The sequence below is a fragment of the Gymnoscopelus braueri genome (assembly GCF_963280865.1).
Source record: "Gymnoscopelus braueri genome assembly, chromosome: 5".
NCBI lineage: Eukaryota > Metazoa > Chordata > Actinopteri > Myctophiformes > Myctophidae > Gymnoscopelus > Gymnoscopelus braueri.
The window spans coordinates 38,174,629-38,196,731 of NC_137606.1; the positions used below are offsets into that span (position 1 = coordinate 38,174,629).

At 42.4% G+C, this 22,103-nt stretch overlaps 1 long non-coding RNA gene across 1 annotated transcript; it reads right to left on the reverse strand.

Moving 5' to 3' along the window:
* Nucleotides 1-82: 82 nt before the first annotated feature.
* Nucleotides 83-1,473, reverse strand: LOC308085440. The gene is made up of 3 exons (XR_013933172.1): nucleotides 1,424-1,473; nucleotides 1,052-1,100; nucleotides 83-392 (listed from the first exon to the last, which is right to left on the reverse strand). It is a non-coding gene; the product is annotated as an uncharacterized lncRNA (long non-coding RNA).
* Between the last annotated feature and the right edge of the window lie 20,630 nt (nucleotides 1,474-22,103).

Here is a 22,103-nt window from a genome sequence, read left to right on the forward strand (position 1 = left end):
GTGGATATCAGATCAGCCTTAAACTTCCCCTATAAACACTAGGACAGCTGTTCTATAACATCGCATGTGTCATAGACGCACTGCGAAGAAAACTGGCACCTGAAGTTAACTGTAATGCATTGAAGTCGATGAGAGCAGTTTCTATCAGACATCACATGCTTTCTGATCTCTTGTTTTTCGATGTGCACACTATATCTTTAGTTTCCTGAACCAATCATTTACAAAAGAGCACAAGCATTAAAACATAGATCTTCATAATCATGTCGACCCATCTCTCATAGACTGCATTACGTGACACACAATCCACTCTTCTTCAAACATGTCACAATCATTTTCCAGATCCAGTTGTTTGTCACCTCCTGCACCTCTGCAATTGAGCCACTCCATACAGCCTGCAACACACAAACATCAAAGGTCTCTAAAGAGGAAACATTACATCACCACATCTAATCTAATTAGATTTATAGAATTTCAGGTGTTCTGTACAAATACTTGGGCTCTGTAGATTATTTTAAGTCAAAACTGTGTTATCTAGATTAAAATCTGTACTGTATCAATACATTGTGTCCTATTAACATGTTTAGAAGGACCAGTCAGATTCTGTGACGAGCATAATTCTGCCTAAATGTAGCTTCACAACACTGATTCATATTATTCAAGTGATTTTGTCTGGTGCTGATTCATTAAATAGGATCTGATTATGTATATTTTTGTCTGCTGTTTTGGAGGTCTAGTCAGGTACATGGTAATGTATGAAGCAGGATTTGCTTCTTTTTGTGGTTATTGCACACAATCAAACATAAGATAGAGATAACAAACACAATTTAAGCCACACAAAAACCTTACAAATTAGTATTTTAACACTGTGCATTTAACCAAAATATATAAACGGGCTCTGAACAGTTGTACAAAATAATGAATGCAGCATGCTAGTGCACACACACTTACTTGACAGACAAACGTAATTTAACCCAACTCGCCTAACTATCTACATTAACAACTGGTAACTTTAGCTTAGAACTTGTCAAGAGAGAAATAACAAATCACCAACCGTAACCCTAAACACCAACTTTGGCAACGGATGCACAGTGACTGGAGATCTGAACAGAAAATATACGAGATGGAATCAATAAAATAACGAGGCAACGTGTAGCAGAGCCAACTAATGATAGCGAGACATTTATAAAGGGGTACATATTGATTGGTCACTGCTTAATAGTATCTTCAGCTGTTGTTAAAACGCTAAATTTGCATCTGCAAACCATCCTGTTGCCTGTAGGCAACCCTAACGTTATAATGATATAATATTGATGCTTACTATCATAATGTGCCGTCATCAACACGGCTCATTCTATTGTCTGCATCCATTGTATGCATTTTCATAAGAATAAGACAACGACGATCATCACAAAACAAATATTACCTCTTAATCTTTCTGTAAGATATCTGTTGTTTTCTTGTTTACAATAGTCCGTCAGTCTGAGCTGTATTTCCGGGTTCTGCTCTTGCAAGTGGTACGAAGAACGTGATTGGCCAACTGAATTGCACGATACAGTAGGCGAGCTTTGATTGGTTTATACTTCGCAGTGGGCTGCCATTTTCTTGCAAATAAGTAACATTACTTAGTGACATTATATCTAAGTTTTATTTTTCTGGCGCAACTTTTCAGGATGGAAACATTTGATAATGTGTTCATAAACAACTAATCTACACAATACTAAAAAATTAGCCAGGCTCTTGATGGGGATCAACCAACTCAAAAACTAAAGGAGATAGAGGCACTCGGCCCACGGCCTACAGCCTCCCTTGATTTTTCTGTCTGTCCACCATCTCCCCCACTCCGATACCCTCCTCTTCTGTCATTATTACTCTCAGTCATTCCTCATCAGACCTCATCAGGCCTTTCTCATAGCAGCTAGAGGAATGGCCATGAGGTCTGTAGCTAGAGCTAGTCTAGCTTTTCCTTCAGTGAGTATACAGAACAAGATGCTTCCCCAATTCTGACCCTAATAATACTTGAAAGGTTTTGTTTTGTTTTTTCGTGTTTTGTTTTGTTTTGTTTTGTGAGAGCTTTTTGATCTAAGGATGCCGGCTCAAACCACTTGTGTCTGTCTGGTTGGGTATTAGGAGCAGTACAGCCTTAGACTCTTACACCCTATTTGGGGGAAACAGGCTAATTGTATGCCAACAGAGTTTAGCTTTTTCCCAGAGCGGAGAAGGGCTTAGTACCCGTGGCGAGGTGGTGAGATGGGTTCAATTAGGGTGAATATATTGTCAGATGAAGTCAATTATACCAATAAAATGATCCCTTTTCATTACCTTTAAGATGATTAATAGTCATGGAAGAAAAGCCTTGGAAACATAATTTCTCTCTGATTTCCTTGTGTGCTATGGAATTTTACAGCACCTTAGAGCAGATGAAGGAAATAACTAATGCAGTTAATATGTCTGGCACTAGACTAATAAGAAGCGTTTTTCAGTTACACCCAGTTGTTCAGATCTAGGCAGAAGTCTGCTCAGGGAACGCTAAACAGAGATTCACCTAGGTGGTCTGCACAGCAATCCTGTCTGTCTGTGCGGAATGTTGCCTGTAAAATGGGGCTGGTATGCTCCGAGTATGCTTCCAGTACAATAGACTATAAAAGGCAAAAGCCTGGGGTGCCCCGTCGGTCATGAACGAACAAATCATGAACCAGTTATTTTTGGTGAACGAAATGAACTACGTCACTTCCCGTTCAGTTGCAAAATGCGATTTATTACCACATACGCTGGTGATTCCGCTTGACAACATGTCGCGGGTTCGACTCCCGGTCCCGATGACCTTTGCTGTGTGTCACCCCCCCCCCCCCCCCCCGCCATCTCTCTCCCCATTTCCTGCCAGCATACTGCCCTGTCAAATAAAGGCATAAAAGCCCCCAAAAATATCTTTAAAAAGGCAAAAGCCTGCAGATAGTTCGCTGGACTCTCCATCTAGTGTCTGTTCTCTGGTTTAAAGGGCAAGACCACTTTGGTAGAGGTTTGGGTTGTAGTTACCTTGCCATGATGTAACTCCAAAGGTGGGTAAGAAATCAACAATAATTGCTCCATTGATTAGAAATTGATAATTCAAAATATGCTCCTCATTGACTTACATTGTACGCTGAAACAACTCTCAAAGTCACTCTTTTAGCATGTAAACGAGCACAAACGAAGTTGATTCAGACAATACAGAACATATCACGCTTCTCCCTGGCCCCTTTTGCTGGTCTCCCTTCTCTGATCCCTGTCCACCTCCCCTGCTTGGTGTTCCTTGTGTGCTTGTTGGGATGTCTGGAAGCCATCCCTTGAGGGAGTGGGGTGTAACGATCTGTTTGTCTATCCAAATTCCGAATACAAAATGTTCTGCTTCCGAGTCCTCACCTCCTCCGAAATATGTGACCATCTTGCGGACATAGCGTCCGAACGTTAATCACTGCTGTTAAAGCTAGTGGTATATAGGTCATGTAGCCTACATAAGATTGGATGTACAGATTTATGTTTGAACAATGACGTTATGTTAAGTCCACAACATGGTCACATATTTCGGCCCAAGTAACCAAGTTCACCGTAACACTGCCATGCTGGATGACAGAGGAGGAGAGGAGGCCTTGGAGTATTGGAGTTTGGCTTCTGTCTCTCTGTCTCTCTCCCCTCCAGCCACTCACCACATTCCATCAACCTTACCTCAGTCCATCTACACACCTGTTCCCACTCCCTTCATCAGCCTTGCAGTTCCCAGCCACATACTGTACTCACCTGTTCCTACCATTGTAAATGTTGGCAGCTAATTTTGATTTAGTCTCGTCTTTTGGATGAAAATGCTTATTAGTTTTAGTCATTGCTATCCTTTTTTAGCCTAGTTTCTGTCGACAAAAACTCAAAAGGTTCTAGTACAGTTTTGCATTTAAATGCTTTAAATGGTTTAAATGCATTTAAACCAATTAAATAGGCCAATGCAGGTATTGAATTTAATAATTTAAAATATGTCACATTTTGATAATTCAACTTATGGGATACAACTAGTATTATATAAGCACATCATCATGTGTTACAACAGCATTTTCACAAAATACTGTTCATAATATAGAACAGCCTACTAATGAACAAACAAAACAAAACAAAATTACTTCGCAATAGCTTATTAACCACATGACTGGTACCCTGTATTTTTAGCCTTCTGATCTTTCTTTCTAAGAAATGACCGTATAATATACCGTACTGTGTTTTGTTTTGGACGCGACATACACAAACACAGGCAAGGATTTCCTCGTGACATACTCAATACAGAAGACATAGAGACGTACCGCACACAGCAAACAACCCAACAACACAGTCCGTACGTCACTGGCGTAGAAAAGCTGTATGACAGCAACAGGTCTGAAGAGAAATTCCCCCCATTTGTTTCACTCAAAACATGAAAGTATGTCCATATATGTACTGTTTCCTCTTTTCTGACCACCAAACCCTTTAGTTGATGTTTGTTGACGCTGCCTCCATGGTTCATCTGTGTGTGTCTCACCTGTGTGTGTGTGTGTGTGTGTGTGACCAGTGTCCACCCATCTACTGTACCACCGGTGTGCATGCCTGGTGGTACAGGATGCAGCTGATATTTTGCCAAATAACAAGAGCTATGTTTAGCATTAGTACAACACTACTACTACTGTATGACAGCAAAGAGCAACAGACTGAATCACATTAGTACACAGCATACAACACAATATGACAGCAATTGAAGTACATATACACAGCATGCAACACAAGCAGCAGCTCAGCAAATAAATAACTCGCAACCTTCAACATCAGCCACAACACAACAGACACACTGTAAAACACACAGAGGATAATTTAAGTGACCAATATCCGCATGCTTACTGTTCCCTGTTACAACTCACTACCTTCAACGGCAGACACAACACAACATACTGTGATGACCGAAAGAGCCATGACAACGGCTGTTTTAGTATCTCACTCTTTATTACAGCAACGGCATGTATTATAGCCACACCAACATCTCTGTTTCTGCTCTCTGCTTAGCATCACAACATGCAGACCACACAGAACTGTATTTCCCCCTGGCGCATGCGCGGCGTCCCCACATACAGCCTGTTCTTAAAGGCACACACAGAGTCCCATAACCACAACGCATTCCCATATTCAACCAAAAACACACACATAACAGTAACACAGTCCTTGACGCCCCACTCTAGCCGCCCGGGACTCTACAATACAAACTGTAGATTCACATCAGTATTCAATTCCAGAGCCAGAAACAGTCATTGGGTCCCACAACGACAGCAATAGTACAACAGCTTGAATCACATTAGTATACAGCATACAACACAAGCAGCAGTAGCAAAGAAAACAAGGTTCCTACCTTGAGCTGTCTCCTACTTGACTTCATCAGTTGTGTAAGTGTAAGAAAACTTTGGAACCCGTGGAGAGAGACAGAGAGATAAAGCTCTCTAGTTCATCTTTGGATGAGCTCTCCAGTCATCTCGATCCTCCACACATCTGGCTGGCTCACCAGTACTTTCCTCCCCTGCTGGGAGCTCCATGGTGTCAATGGCACCGACCAGCCTCATTCTCCCGGCTGCCATCTTCTCACTCACCCTTGGCTCTTATATTCACAAGAGTCTATGTCATCACACAGTATGTTTGCGTTCACAGGAAGTAATTGAGATAGGCCTTTTAGGGACTTTTGATATACAAATACACACAAATGTACATCTATTGTCATAGCCGCGGGAAGATGTTTTAGGGTACGGGTGCTGTATGCGCACGCATGCACGCGCACGCAGTGTGCATGTCGTGGTAATGTCTATTGTTAGGTATGTCCATATTATGACCACGGATATGCTCTAAAAGTGCGAAAAGCATATTTTTTCATTTCACTGCGTCTTTAAGTATACTGCACGTCCTGTGCAGCAGAGTGGCCAGGGACTTCTGTAAGGCAGGCTTTGTGGTCCAGCATTCACAGCTGTATAGGAGAACAAACTCTACTGTCAATGAGAAGAAGCTGAGCTTGATATGGTGAGGGAGGAAGGATTTCCACACAATGGCCAAGCCATTCAGAGCCCTCCATGCAAGTGATTTTCTCACTTTAATGTCACATTGACCCATGCGCCCAGGTATTTAAAGTCAATTACTTCTTTCAGTGCATTGCTTCCTGTTGTGTAGGGACGGCATACAGTAGTCCATTACTATAATGAAGAGGAAGGGGGCGAAGCTGTCCCTGTGCAACACTGCTGCCAGGATGTCAAAACTCCTGCTGTCTGTGAGTCATCAGAAAGAAAGAAAGAAAGATTGAAGTGACTCATCTGTAGCCACTGTATGTTACCATGTGCTTTCTGTCTTGGCTCCCTCGTCATTATCTCAGGTTCTGTTCTGCCTGTCTCCAGTGTTTTCTGACCCCTTTTGCCGGTCATTGGACTTTTGGATTCTTGCATGCACCATTGGACTTGTTTGCCTATTCAGACTGCCTTGCTGTGATATATGGTACTCTGTGTTCGACTAAGAGTACTGCACTAACCTGTTCTATGATCGACTGCTCATGCCTGTTCATTCATTCCCCTACGTTCTCAGTAAAACTGAAGCTGCTGCTACAAACTGCTCGCAAGTGTGTTGTCCAATTATTATCTTAAAGAACCCATTCAAAACTATAACATGGTGTCAGAAGTTGCCGGATCTTCTCTCGATGCATGTCGATCTCACAGAGAGTTATAAAAACCCAGCGGATTTGCGGAGCGAGCGAGTGAGGAACGCTTTGTTGTTGCTAACGCTAGCATTAGCATGGAGCAGCTCAAACCACCGTCATCGCTGCTACTCACTGGAAACCTGGCCGAGAATTGGCGCAGGTGGGAACAGCGTTTTCAACTGTATATGACAGCCACTGGAGCAATCGAAAAAGATGAAAAGATTAAAGTTGCCATACTGTTACACACTATTGGAGAAGATGCTTTGGATGTATTCAATACGTTTACATTTGCTGATGGAGAGGATGAGAAAATGGATGAAATCATCAAGGCATTTGAAAAGTATTGCAGCCCACAGAAAAATGTTGTTTTTGAACGGCACCAGTTCTGGTCTCATGCTATGGCAGATGGGATAACAGTGGACAAGTTTGTCACAGAACTGCGCCAGAAGAGAAAAAACTGTGAGTTTGGAATAAGTGACACTGAAATGATAAGAGACAAGTTGGTATTCAGCTTGAATAATGCCTCTCTGAAAGAAAGGCTACTAAGGGAGAAGGATTTAACCCTTGAGAAAGCAGTAGGCTTGTGCAGAGCATCAGAAGCTGCAAGGAGCCAGATGCAAGCTATGCAAACAACACATGCTGTGGGTGAATCACATGTGCAAGCCATGAATAGAGCTCCAGCACACACAGAGAAAGGAACACCTTACCAATACAGAAAGACAGAAAAGAAAAACAGAGAGTGGAGTGCACAATGCAACAAGTGTGGGAGGACACATGAACCGCGCCAGTGTCCTGCTTATGGTGCTGCATGCCACAAATGTAACAAGCAAAACCATTTTGCGAAGATGTGTGCCACACCAACTGACAGGACCGGCACCCCAACCAACAGAACAGTGACAAGACGTGGTGTCCACGACCTAGAGGTAGAGACAGAGATAGACTCACTGTTTATAGGTACTGTGTCATGTGTGGAAGTGAATGCAGTCACTGAAAGTAAAGACACGGCATGGTACACTATGGCCAGTGTTATGAATGTCCCGGTCAAATTCAAGATTGACACAGGAGCGGATGGAAACGTGCTGCCTATGTCCATTGTAGAGACATTCCCAGGTCGCATCCAGCTACAGCCCACGAGAACAGTGCTGGTGGCTTATGGAGGGAACCGTCTGAAACCTGAAGGTAATGTGTCACTGATGTGTGAAACTGCTAAGGCTAAAGCCAAGCTTGATTTCTACGTGATCAACCAGTCAGCCGTGCCAATCATGGGCAGAGAGGCAAGTGAGGTACTGCGGCTTGTGAAACGAATTGATGCACTTGAGAGGAGACTTCCAGCCACAAAACAGGAGCTGAGGAGAACTCCAGCCACAAAAGAGGAGTTGTTGGAGATGTATCCATCAGTCTTCAGCGGGCTGGGTGAGTTCCCAGGTGTACATCACATTCACACTGACCCCAAAGTTACACCTGTGGTGCATGGGTGCAGGAAAATTCCTCTTGCTGTCATGGACAGGCTGAAAGTCACACTGCGACACCTAGTGGAAGCAGATGTAATAACCCCTGTAAATGACCCAACAGAATGGGTGAGCAGTTTGATGATCACAGAAAAAAAGAACGGATCACTAAGGGTGTGCTTGGACCCTCGTGACCTGAACAAGGCCATAAAGAGGCAACATTACTCTATTCCCACTCCAGAAGATGTCCGCTGCAAACTTGCAGGGAAATCCATCTTCACCATTCTGGATGAGAAGGACGGATATTGGCAGGTGAAGCTGGATGGGCCATCATCTGAGCTGTGCACATTCAACACACCATGGGGCCGGTACCGCTTTAAGAGACTGCCATTTGGCATTAAGTCAGCCAGCGAAGTGTTTCAGCAGAAGAACTGTGAGACCTTCGGCAACATTGAAGGTGTACATGTCATAGCAGATGACATGATAATCGCCGCATCATCAGACCAGGAGCACGCTGAAATCCTCCAGCAAGTCATGAAGAGGGCACAAGCTGCCAATGTCAAATTCAACAAGGACAAAATCCAATTCAAAGTCAACACAGTGAGGTACATGGGCCACATCATCACACCAGAGGGTGTTAAACCAGATGATGCAAAGGTGACAGCCATCGCCAACATGCCGGCACCAGAGGACAAGAAAGGTTTACAGAGACTGTTAGGCATGACAAGATACTTAGCCCAATACATTCCAGGGGAAGCTACAATAACAGCACCTCTGAGACAGCTGCTGAGGAAGGATGCAGCATGGCAGTGGGCCCATGAACATAATGCAGCACTGGAAAGCCTGAAGGTTGCTCTCATTCGAGCCCCAAGTCTCAAGTTTTATGACCAGCACAAACCCTTGATAATCCAAGCAGATGCATCCAAAGATGGACTGGGGGCGTGTCTTCTACATGAAAGCTGCCCGCTGAGCTATGCCTCCCGAGCATTGTCAGACACAGAGAAAAACTATGCTCAAATAGAAAAAGAGCTGTTGGCAATTGTGTTTGCAGCCAAGCGGTTCCACCAATACATATATGGGAAGACAGTGAGTGTGCAGTCAGATCACAAGCCTCTTGAAGTCATCTTTAAGAAACATATGAGCAAAGCACCTGCTAGATTGCAGCGGATGCTTCTCCAGTTGCAATGCTATGATCTCGAGATTGTGTACACTCCAGGAAAAGACATGCATGTTGCCGACACACTCTCTCGTGCAGTGGTGAAAGGGCGAGTTGATGACCTCACTGAGAACCTGTTCGAGGAGAAAGTGGTGTACGCGATGGAGGCCACAGATGCGTTGAGTGAAAACATGCTCAAGCAACTCCAGGAAGCAACTGCAGCAGACAAAGTGTTACAGGCAGTGATGCAAGCACACCAGAAGGGCTGGCCAGAGAGAAGACAACGCTGCGACAGCATATTACACCAATACTGGCCGATGCGTCACACATTGAGCATCAGAGATGGTGTAGTAATGACGACAGACAAGATCATCATTCCTCAGAGCATGAGAGCAGTCATCATGGACAAATTACACCTTGCACACCAAGGTATCCAGCGAATGAAAGCCAATTATTATTGCCAAGTCCTATTTTGTTACCTATGTCTGCTAAGTTATAAGCTAAAAGGGCAAAAAAAAAAAAAAAAAAGGAAAAGGTGGAATATCTGTGAAGGGAAATGTGAATGCATTTTACATTGTTTTTGTTTGTCAGCTATTTGGGAAGAGAGATTGAATGATTTTGCTAATTCTTGTTCAGCATTTCAAAAGTTAATATTTTCCTTAAGAAAGGAGGATGTGATATATGGTACTCTGTGTTCGACTAAGAGTACTGCACTAACCTGTTCTATGATCGACTGCTCATGCCTGTTCATTCATTCCCCTACGTTCTCAGTAAAACTGAAGCTGCTGCTACAAACTGCTCGCAAGTGTGTTGTCCAATTATTATCTTAAAGAACCCATTCAAAACTATAACACTTGCTGTGGCTGACCCCTGCCTCCTATAAGACAAAAAGCCTTCTAACTCCTGTTATGTATTTAATAAATTCATTGTTAGAACTTTCTCTGGATGTACTGAATTTAACTCAAGCTTTTAATGGGTATCTAAGCTAAGTATGGTAATGTTACCCTCCACAAAATGTAGCCATGAATGAACGGCCATTGAATGGTCCATTTGCTACTGTACTTGAAGCGAGGTGAAAAAAGGATTGGAATGGAGGGCAGAACCCATCACATTAATATACATTTTAAGAGTTTCATTCCAAAATGAGAGACCCAATTAATTGGGTGTATGATTCATATAATCACTGACATTCATGATGGGAGAATATCGTCAAACTATTTGTAGCCCATTTCACTTAACTTTCTTGTCTTAAAGGCATACTAGGTAACGTTTTCAACAAAACTAAAGTTAAATTGTATATCTTTTGTGAGTGGCAAAAGTTTCACAACACCCACTCCATGAATTTCACCCCCGGAAGCCTTTTATTTATATATTTTATATTGAACGTGGACTGGGGGGACTTTCCCGGGGAAATGACGTCATCTGGCCGGAAAACGGAGGTGGAAATGCACTGGTTTCCTGTTTGGCCAGGAACTACCGCAACGGTTTCCTGTTTGGCCAGGAACTATCGCGCTAATAACAAAATGGAACCTCACGCTGATTTTAAGAGAATGTAGGATTAGAAGATCGAAAAAGAACAGAAAATGAAAGCACAGCTCATGGTAACTAATGCTCCAATGGCTAAGAGAAACGATCCGTAGATAGTATAAAACAATTAAAAGATCGCTTTTTGAAACGCTTCCGGCTTCCGGTGAAAACGAATGGAATTCTGGGTAATAGAGGACTAAGGAAATTGTATGCAGTGACGGTAGTGACCAGCAGAGGTTGCTAAAAATCGTTAGTTGTGAATTTGCATTGTACAACTTTAAGTACATTTAGTAAGTTTCATTATTCACATTTTGTCTCAATTATTTCTTTCTTTCTTTCTTTCTTTCTTTCTTTCTTTCTTTCTTTCTTTCTTTCTCTCTCTCTCTCTCTCTCTCTCTCTTTCTTTCTTTCTTTCTTTCTTTCTTTCTTTCTTCTCTTTCTAGCTTTCTCTCCCTCCCCTTTTCTTTCTCCCATACATGCCATAACTTAACAATTTCTCTTCCCTAATCTCCTCTGTCCACACTCATTCTCTATCTGCCCTCTATCTACCCTGTTCTCTCCCTCCTGGCTCTCTCTCTCTCTCTAACTCAGCAAGTGACCATTATCTGTAACTTTACTCGTTTGATGTTCCTTCTCATTTAAATGTCTGTCTGCTCTATTTTCATCCTAGAGTGCCCTCTTTCAGGATGATCTGTGCACAGCAGATAAAGCTTTGTGATGAAAGTGTACAGCGAAATCGAGGACACAGTCATGATATCGAACATTATCAGTGATCCCACTGAGTCTTCTTATCTCTGCAAGAGTCAAGTTTTCAGCCACTGAGCAGCATTCGGATGACATTTTTGTAATTACACACTTTATTCTGAATGTGTTTCATGGCCACGCAGATTATGAGGCCTGCTCAGCCCATAAATGGTCGATAGTGTTTGAAATGACGCAGTGGTGTTGGAATGGGTCTTTCAAATGGCCTTCAGGCTGTGGAACCACTTTTGTACATAAAGAAAGAACTACTGTATGTCCTTATTCCACAGTAGCTTCATTTTTATAAAATCATCCTTTATGTGTTTTATGCGTAACACTTGTATTAAGTCCATGTTCAGGGACATTTAACACTACTTGAATGGACCACAGTATGCTCTATTAAGATGAGTTTGATCCCCATAGTATCAAGATCATACTGTGTATAATGTGCTGTAATAAAGTGACCTATAAGGAAAATCCATGCATCTCATACATATGCATAAGATGAGGTATTCTGAAGCGTGTTAGAGTTCATGAATAGTGATTCATAATCCTAAGGCAAGGATCAGAGAGAAGGTTAAACATCCTCACACTGGTTTAAAGCTCCCAAACTATTTTATTACAGTAATGGCACAATGTTTCGACATTATAGATCTATATCAGCAAAACAATCTGTAAGTTGCCAATTGGATCTCTATGGCCCTCTATTGTGTTGTGTTGTGTTTTTTTGATTAATTGATTGATTGAATGCTTTATTTACAGTTTGCAAAAAGTATAGTGGTACGATTATAGGTTGATGCTAAAAGGATAACACAAAAAGCCCTGAGGGCTTGTTTCCATTGTGGTCCTATGAATTCAATTAATCAAGAAACATCTGTTCCCTGACCGGGAATTGAACCCAGTGTTGTGTTGTGTTGTGTATATATATACAGTAGGGTTTAAGTGATTGCTTAAAAACAATAATAATGTGCCAACTGTCTAAGCAACCAGTTCCTCAGTATGATCAAAGTGTTAATTTGGTTGAACATATATATGTGATGATCCTTGCAATGCAGTCTGCTGAACTGTGGTGACTAGTGATGGCACTGACAGGGCATATGATCCAACACATATTAATACTCTAAGCCGAACATCCAGTTCCACATGTTCAACGGTGCTTCTCAATGGTGAAACTACTAACGTTTTAGCAAGTATTAGGTCTGGCTTAAAGGTAGGGTAAGGCCTATTTTTTGGTTAAAACAAAATGTTTTCTGTTAAAAGGTTACAGCACTATATTCTGATAGTAATCATTGCTATAGATAATTTGTTCAGTAACAGGAGTCTTCCTGTCTTTAATAAACAGAAACTACATTTTCAGGTAGGTGACAACATTTCAGCCAATCAGGAGAGAGTACCCATTTATCAGCTTAATTTTTTACAGTGTTCCAGTTCCAATTTTGTTTGCTAATTTCTTTGTGTCATAACTTCCAATTTCAATTGTTTAATATGTATCCTGACTGAGTTCTCTATCCTGATTGGATAAAATTGGTATCCCGACCTGAAAATGCATTTTCTGTTTAAAAAAAGAGCTGGAGAGACATGGAGACTCCTGTCACTGAACAAACACTCTATAGCAATGAGTAGCCTACTATCAGAATAGTGCTATTTAACACTTATTTAAAAAGAAGAAAATTACCCCTTTAACCACTTGAACCCTATATACTGTACCTAGTTGGGGGTCGGGGTACCTAGTTGGGGCCCCCATGGCTCTATACCTGGCCGGCTAGCCCCCTCTTTTTTCCTCTCCAGATCAAATCACTTCGCCAAATGTTCAAGTGTATTATGGCATGCCCAGAATAGGGTCACGAGGGTTCATGTGGTTAACACACACACGCACTCACACACCTAAAATGTCTTAAACCCTGAATGTGTCAATGACTATGTCATGTGATTATAACAGCAGCTTATGTTCAGATAAAAATCATCCACAAATTCTATATGTGTACGCATACATTTGAGCATGCATATATATGTGTGTTTAACAGAATGTGAATTAATACATACAGTATGGTTGTGAAAGACTATGCAGTATGTATGAATCCTTTGGGGTTAGTGTGTGGTCATTGAACATATTGGTTGGTTGAGAGGGAGAGGACAGTCATTCAAGCACACACATAAGGAGGGAGACACGCACGCACGCACGCACGCACGCACGCACGCACACACACACACACACACACACACACACACACACACACACACACACACACACACACACACACACACACGCATACACACACACACACACAAACACACAGAATCTACGCGTACCACTTATTGTTCTCAGCCACTCTCATGACCTCCCAGTGGACCTTGTCAAAAAGCCAGGGGGTGAAGAGAAAAGCCCTAATACTTTTTCACATGACGGTGTCACGCGTCGGAAATAGCAGACCTACAGGGTCACAACGCGTTGCCTCCACAATGCGTTGTGAGCTTTTAGGTCTGCTGTTTTCAGCGCACGACACTGTCGTGCGACGGACCATCAATTTGGCTAAAACTCACTCAAGAGAGGACTTCCTTCAGGGATGACTGACAGATTTAGCTCAGCTGAGGCTTACATCTAGGATGGAAGGAATATCCACCTGCGGGCATTTTGTTGATGTGGCATGAAAACCTTCATCATCACTCAAAGTTGTGTTGCTCTTCATTGCTGAGTAAGTAAGTATGTGCGCGCGACACAAGTTAAGATGACATCATAAATCCCTACGGGTCAGTGGGGAAGATCAACCATAAGTGATCTGTTTGTTACTGTATGAAAGGGTTTACAGCTGACAGCAGTGATAAGAGTAGTGACTTGTCCCTTGTGTTTCGGAGCTCCTTTTGTACCAGCCGTACTTTAAGTTTTAAGCCAAAGCTTCTGGCAATGTTAGTGCATTGGCAAAATCCCTTCATTAGGCCTGTGGTGTTAGATTAGAAAAGTAACCAACAAACTAGGCTATACTATAACAAATTGTCAAACATTGGCCAAATTGTCAATTATTACCTAAGAAAAGTTTTGAAAATTTGAAAATACCTGAAATACAAGCTCACAACGCCTCGCTGTGAGTTATTTTCACATTATCTGTGCAACTGAAATTTAATGCCTCACCTACAATTTCAAGTACTTGTCGCGGTGGGGGGTCCCCAGTTCAAATAATTATTTTGGGGGGTCACGGCCTGAAATGTTTGGGAACCCTTGCAATACATTACCAGCTCTATGAGTGGATTGTTTTAGTTTTCACTTCTTGTTGTCATTTTATCGCAAGTAGCTCTTTCTGTATAGTTGTTTTCCTTCTTTCTAACAGTTCATTCACATTACTGCAGGTACATCTGAATAAATATGTTCAGAACCAATTATTAGAGCATTATACAAGTTTCTCATAATCCGTTACGCCAGGCTACAGAAAAAGTCTGATCCACCTCAAAACCAGTCCAACATTATCCAGTCACTGTATTATAATCAATATTATTATTTTGCATAAAACTCTGCACCCACGGGGCATGACAGTAAAGCAGGCTAATCAATTGCCTTTTGATCATTGTTTCTTAAGAAGCCCTGAAGACTACTCGGTCAGAGTTTGTGACTCTGTTCAGATTAAACAGGACATTCCCCAGATACCCACCATTACCCATGCATTATGCATGCAGTGTGTGTCTGTGTGGGTGTGCCTGTGTGGGTGTGCCTGTGTGTGTGCGTGTGTGTGTGCGTGTGTGTGTGTGTGTGTGTGTGTGTGTGTGTGTGCGTGTGTGTGTGTGTGTGTGTGTGTGTGTGTGTGTGTGTGTGTGTGTGTGTGTGTGTGTGTGTGTGTGTGTGTGTGTGTGTGCGTGTGTGTGTGTGTGTGTGTGTGTGTGTGTGTGTGTGTGAAAAAGAGTGTAACATCGAAGCAGCATTGAATTAACTATGACCTTGATGTCTCTAAGCCGTTCTGGGTGCACATGCACGCACGCACGCACGCACGCACGCACGCACGCACGCACGCACGCACGCACGCACGCACGCACGCACGCACGCACGCACGCACGCACGCACGCACACACGCACGCACACACACACACACACACACACACACACACACACACACACACACACACACACACACATACACACACACACACACACACACACACACACACACACACACACACAGACACACACACACACACACAGAAAACACACTCACTTATTCATTCAATAGACTGGCCAGTAGATAAAATGGAATGGAAGCACACATCTCCTCTGATAAAGAGAGAGGTCATGTCCACCCTGAGGCCGATGCATTTTCTAAAGAATATTAGGTTGCAACCCAAAATAAGTTAATTTGTGACTTTTAGGATGTCATTAGGGGTCACGTCCTGCAGTGGCATCCAATTACACACAGTATATTTTTTAATGTTGTTGCATCAGCGCAAGAATATCAGCCCAACTGTGCTGTGCTGATTATTTAGCTGCCTTCATTCACGGTACGATATATCCTTATTGTTTATGGGACTGGAATACATTTTCTGTGAAAAAAACTAAAAACAAAACAAAACAACAAAAACACATTAAGAGTCCCTGCAGAGTGTCAAGCCTCAACCAGCCCAATACCACTGTCACAGCAGGAATATATTATTGACCGCACGCACACACACACGCACGCACGCGCACACACACACACACACACACACACACACACACACACACACACACACACACACACACACACACACACACACACACACACACACACAGACACACACACACACGCACGCGGATTGCAAAGCAGACTCACCATTTGGATACCCAGAATATCCGTCAGTCCAAAATACATAATATATGTGAAATCTTTTTTAGGCAAGATTTCTTTTACCCCCTCATGCAATATCTGTCAAATTGAGCTACGGTTGCTGTCTATTTTAAAGCAATCTCATCAAGTTTTTTTTCGTTAGGATTTGAAGGTGCTGTTTCTGCTTATACTGTAGGCTCATCTAATTTAAATTTGACATCATAAGATGAATATGAGGGGAACATGTTTTTGAGAGAGAGAGAGAGGGGGGGGGGGGGGGGTGGAGTTATTCCAAGTTCACCCAACTTCCTCCATTTCCTCTCCTCTCCTTCATAGTTGCTGTAACCTAGTCAGTCCTTTATTTCACCCTCCTCTCATCTCACCCTCTTCCTTCCTTCCTGCAGTCCATAGACAAGACTCTTCCTTTGATAAATGGTCCAATGCTAAATGTCAGCAGCTGGACCTCTAGAAGGCACATACACACATGCTAGCACTCACACATTCACTGTGCATACGGACACACACACACACACACACACACACACACACACACACACACACACACACACACACACACACACACACACACACACACACACACACGTGTCACACACACACACACACACACACACACACACACACACACACACACACACACACACACACACACACACACACACACACACACACGATTATCTGAGGACACTTGATTACGTCCTCAGAGTTTGTCCCAGTTCACTGTTAAGACTGAGTTGAGTTTGAACCCAATATGCAATCACTCAGGAGACAGGAAAGGGTTAATGCCTTGCCAGGCGTTTTAATGTCCAAAAATAACAGAAACATTTATAGATATATAAATCTACATGCATATACACATAGGGAGCATAACTGTATATGTATATATGTAGATATATAATATAATACTAGGGGAAGTGAGGCCAAGTGGCATAATTTGAGTTGAGGTTAGGGTTAAGGTTAGGTTTAGGCATTGTTTTTGTGATGTTAAATATTAGGGTTTAGGCGAAACCTGGGCGACACACCAACGAAAGAGGGAGCCCCGTTGCTGAGCATACCCCATTTTATACATGGGGAATTGGCTAAACAATATGTTTCCTGTATGATCTAGGGATATTGTGAAAGTGAACATGATGTCACTGTGCTGAATTGTAATAGCCGTGTTCCTCACAAGATGGCACCTTCTCTATTCAGTATCAAAATAAATTTAAAACTACCAGACAGACAGACAGGGGATGTGCATTTGACCAGATTTTCCTCTTTTTTTTGTTTTGTTTTTTATCCCACGATTTTGCAACCCCATTATTTTGTACCCAGTGCCAATTGTCTAAATAATCCTGGGCACTACACTCCCTCTGCCAGCCTAGGGAGAGCTCAGAGCCGAGCTCATGCCTCCTTCAATGCAAGAGAGCTAACAAGCCTTCTTATCTGACAGGGGGGAGTTTCCCTGGATGGACGTAGCGCGTGGGAGGAACACGTTATTCCAACCAGTTCCTTTCCCCTCCATTAGGCGCCCTGGCTGACCAAGGGGAGGCAGTATAGAGACAAGGATTACTGCATGTTTTTGTGAGGGTACCTACCCTAGAGGACACGGGGAGAACATGCAAATTCCACACAAGATTTCCTGTTTGAGTAGTGCCATGAAATTAATAATGAGAACTTGAGTACTCTGATATCTTAATTCAGTGGTTTTCAAAGTGGGATCCCCGAGGAGGCTCCAGGGAGTCCACAGACAAATGAGGAGTGTAATTCCAATAAATTCACATAAAATTATGCACGTGCCTATTCTGTTTCAATATCTTCCTAATGAATCTATTTAGACAATTTAATTCAAAACACATCAAACAGTTTGGAAAGCTCCTAGTTGTGAAACTATAACGAGACCTTCTGAGTTGTCTTCAAAACAGCATTAGTCCCCAATCCCCATTATCATGCACTGCTGTTCTTTACCTGAGGAGCACACAATATAACCTGCCTCCTCGTCCTCACTAAATGAAGCAGTCTGTTGATATACTACAGCTGTGCCTATAGCAGGGCTAGCCATTTGGTTGCTACATGTGCACTCTCTCCTCTATGAATGTCACAAATAATAATCTGTATACAACCCGCATTTGACACCGCTGAACGAGTTCAGCCGTCATGAGCCCTGCCTCTAGCCAAATTACTTCAGTGCTCCCAGTTGTTGTGCTTAACCAAAGTAGCTTACAAGACTCACTTGCATGACTCCTGAGCCCAGCTTCAGGCAGCTACAGTTTTACCCCATCCCGATGTTGCGAGCCCTCAAGTGGACTGAGAACTCAGCTGAAATGGGGACTGCTCCCGAGGTGAACTTAAGAGTTCATTTTTGTTTCTTACTTTAGTGTGCTGCCTGCATGGTCTAATGAGGAGCTATTACATTTCAACTTCATCAGAGACACAAAACTCCACCACAGCAAAGAAAAATAAAAAATAAAAATAAATACTGTATGTGGATCTCAGGGTCTTTGGAACATTGTGGCTCCAATACTCTTTGTTATATAAAAAAGAATATATATATATATATAAAAATAAAAATAAATCAACACATGCAAATATCAGTGTCAATGTGCCCCCCAGCCCAGACTATAGTGGTCTATTGAATTTACCACTGCACAACTGCAAGTTGAGGACATCACATTCTGAAATGTACAGTAAATGTAAATACATCCAATGAGCACAATCACAACAACAGTATGTTAGTGAAGATAGTACCAGTCAAAAGTTTGGAAAGTAAGAATTTCATCAATAAAACTACCGGTAATCAAAAGTCTCTTGCACACCTGGATTAAGTCTTTGTGACAGTTGTGATGGTGGAGTACATTCAGATACAATAATCAAAAACACCCGGACACTATCTTCCCTTGATCAATAAAGAAAATGTCTGCTACTAATAGCGAAAGTGATGTTAACCCACAACTAGTAAACACCACTTAATGCAGCAGTAATCAGATCCAGTCAGTATCCATTAAAGAGAGAGGGAGGGAGAGAGAGAAAGAGCAGGTAATTCATTTTGTTGTTTTATAGATGTGTTTTTTCATGTAGTGTGTTTCCATTGTTGACCTGTATCCTTCTTGTCTTAATTTTACAAGACAGCACAGAAACACCAGTAATCTGGTAGGTAAATGATCTGGCATGTAGCCACATCATACTCATTAAACTCCCTGCATGCACATAGTGCATGCTACTGCCTCTGGTCCAGTACTAGGGGTGGCCTAGTCCACCACTGCACATTTGTAGATGAAATTCCTCAACACAGCATGAAATGTGGAAACATTACTATAGTCACAAACATAATGACTTGCATTTGTCCATTTTGGGAGCCAGATTCTGAATGCATCGTTAATGCCACCAGTGTTGCCAGATTGGGCGGTTTTCCGCCCAATCTGCGCCCAAGCGCCCAAGCGCGCGTGCATGAGAGTGCATGTGGGCTGGTTTTTATTGCAATGGGCTGTTTTTAAGGGCTGCTTGGGCTGGAAACTGTCATTCCGATCTGGCAACCCTGAATGCCACCTGTGTCTTTTTTTCTTTTTCTGCCTTACTATAACTGCACCACAGGTAGGCTATATAAAGTATTAGTAGTCTTTAAATAGAGCTGTTTTAACATCCATCTGTACAGATATGACATTTATGCGCCAGCATATTGGCTTGTGTATACAGTACATTTTGCAACACTGGCGCTGCACATCATCATCATCATCATCACATAAATCATTCCTGACAATGCGACCCAAATGTCTTGTTTACCACATTTAGCACTTGGTTTGCCATAAAGAATGAAGGAAAATGTTGCTTCTGATCCTTTTTTGTTTTAGCAATCAAGAACTAACTTTCTTGTTTGTGTTTGTTAGACTCACAAAGGCTGTATCTTGACATTAAGGGTAACATGAGTTTGTAACGTTTTCATTTCACTGGTCGCTCTGAGCTACGACCCAGGTGAACCCCTGATGCTCCTTACGCACACACAGAAATGCTAATATGTTCATTACAAATACATCAGCGACTCTCCCGCCTGTTTCTCTCTCTTCCTCTTTCCCCCTCTGTCTCTTTCCGTGTCACACGCTGACCTCCTGCTGGTTCCAACTATGTCTACCAAATTAAACAGTTTTCTTGCTCTACAGTGAATAGAGGCAGGACACATTCTATTAATACTGCTTGCACAGGGGCGGGGAGGCAAAGTGTCAAGGAACATAATAATGGAAGGGAAATAAGAGAGGACTGGAAAGCGTGGGAGGAAAGGAGAAAGGGAAGCATGCGATGGGGAGAAAGGGGAGTCTAAAGGGGAGGCGATAAAATGACGGGGCGAAAGCAGAAGCAGACGAAAGTGAGGAAACGAAGATGAGACGAGACTGAAGATAGCGGTCAAAAGATCAATTTTTGCACTCTAATCAGTTCTTTCTCCCATTGCCCTGTAAACAATTGATCCAGAGGCAAGGGTATGCCACATGCCAAAACGAGGGTTGAAAACCACTTTCCCACAGAAAAAGGAGCTGGCCATGGCCCAGTGAAGGGGTCAAAACAGCCAACACTGTGATAACATCAAACCCAGGCTTCTCTGTTGTAAAAGGGTTGCCTGACTGAAATACTTACTTGAGATAACTGAGATATTGACAGGCTACCCCTGTCAGTCACGTATACACTCACTTCAGCCAGACAAGGACAAGGACAAGGGCACCTTGAAGGCACTGCCACAGAGGTGTCACTCATCAGTCTACAGTCTACAGAGGGGCTTGTCTACTTTGTCTTAAATTCAAGTTCTTCACATCCACAGTAATACATTATGTTAAACATATGAACCTTAGCGTCCCTATAATGGGGGTGATTTGGCTCAAAACGCGTAACAAGTTAACTCAACAGGTTAAGAGGTTGTAATTCAGCTATTTGGTTATTTGGTGTAGAGGGAAAAAGGAGGGGTCCTAGTATAGACCCCCCCCCTCTCTCTCTCTCTCTCTCTCTCTCTCTCTCTCTCTCTCTCTCTCTCTCTCTCTCTCTCTCTCTCTCTCTCTCTCTATCCATCCATCCATCCATCCTACACAATTATTTTTTTCTTTTCTTCTTTTTACCAAGAATATTCCCTCTGAGATTCAGAATCTCTTTTACAAGTGAGTGCTGGCCAAGACAGCAGCATACAAAGGTTAACATAAAAAAAGACTTAAAACAACTATATTATATAAATATATTGAGCTGTGTGGCTCATTACCAGATGTGGCACCTTAGTGCCATACAGTAGCCTATGTCAGATATTGAGATCTAATAAAGTTTCATGGCGTTTTGTTTTGATTTAGTGATGGTAGTATGGTATGGTATATTGAATAATTGCGGACAGAGTGCCTCAAGTACTTTTACAATCACTTAAAGGTGCTTGTAAAGCCGCTGTCTACGCAATACACCGGTGTACTGTAGTGTGTGCATACTTTGTCCCTCCGCCTCCTCCTACAAGACCACCCACCTGTCCTAGTATAACATTTATATTATATTTATATTTTTGTATTTTTAGTTGAAAATAAATGGAACCATTTCGTTCCCTTTGTACACTCTGAGTTACAGATATGTTAGCCTCGATCTCCAGGCTTTTATTGTTTAGTTTTGCTAAAAAATAAAAGCCTGGACCAGCGCGTCGGTGTACCCGGTATAGGAAGTGTTTCATTTCCCCAACCAACCAGAGTGCAGTGGGCGTCGCTCGTAATGTTGTGTTGACGGGGCGG